Here is a 1,159-nt window from a genome sequence, read left to right on the forward strand (position 1 = left end):
GAGTTCGTGATTGCTATGAACCCTGAAACTTTCTCTTTAGCCGTTAATGCTGCCGAAGTTACTGAAAGAAATAAGAATCAGCAAGGTGAAGAGAAATTTGTTGAGAAAAGAAAGTGGGAAGGATCTTCCGTTAGTTTTCAAAGACCCAAATTTATTAAATCAAATAATAGTGTTCCTCAGTTACCTTCTGTTAGAACATGCCCGCAGTGTCAACAGATACACCCGGGAAGTTGTCCTTCTGAACCCAAAAGATGTTATCGTTGTGGAGAGACAGGTCATTTGTCAAGAGACTGCACTATACCCAAAAGATGTTTTCAATGCAATTCACCTGACCATATTCGACCAAATTATCCACAATTAAGAACTCCTCGTCTGACAATGGGAGGAAATACTCCCAGTAACCGTGGAAGGCCTAGTGCATCGAGGGGAGGTCAGAGTGGAACAAGGGGTAGTACGTTTCAAATGACAAAGAACGAGGCAGAAGCAACCCCAGATATAGTAACAGGTACTTTCCTTCTGAATTCTATACGTGCTAAAGTGTTGTTTGATTCTGGTGCAAAATTTTCATTTGTATCACCATCGTTTGCTTAATCTGCATGTTTGAATTCTGCGTTACTTGATGACGAATTAGTAGTTGATACTGCTAATAGTCAAGAAACTGTTACTAGTGTGTTCAATAACTGCATTATTGTTACTGAGGGTTGAGTTTTCGATCCGGTTATTTCCATGCCGATGAAGGAATTTGATATAGTAGTGGGTATGGATTGGTTGGCAAAGTATCAGGCTAGTATTGTTTGTAATCAGAAAATGATCAGAATTGTTATGCCAGATCAGAGAACCGTTGTTATTTATGGTGATCGTCAGAATCACCATACCAGTATTTTGTCAGTAATGAAAGCCCAGAAAAGTATTCGGAAGAAATGCGAAGGATGTAAAAGAGAAAAGAAGAAGTAATTCCGATTGTTAGTGAATATCCAGAAGTCTTTCCAGGAGACTTATCTGGATTACCACCAGATAGAGTTATTGAATTCCGAATCGATTTAGTACCAGGGGCTGCACCTGTAGCAAAGGCGCCATATCGTTTAGCTCCATCTGAACTGAAAGAATTGGTGGCACAGTTGAAAGATTTAACAGAAAAGGGATTTATTAGACCCAGTAC

Source organism: Cynara cardunculus (genome assembly GCF_001531365.2).
Source record: "Cynara cardunculus var. scolymus isolate 2C chromosome LG 10, CcrdV1, whole genome shotgun sequence".
Lineage (NCBI taxonomy): Eukaryota > Viridiplantae > Streptophyta > Magnoliopsida > Asterales > Asteraceae > Cynara > Cynara cardunculus.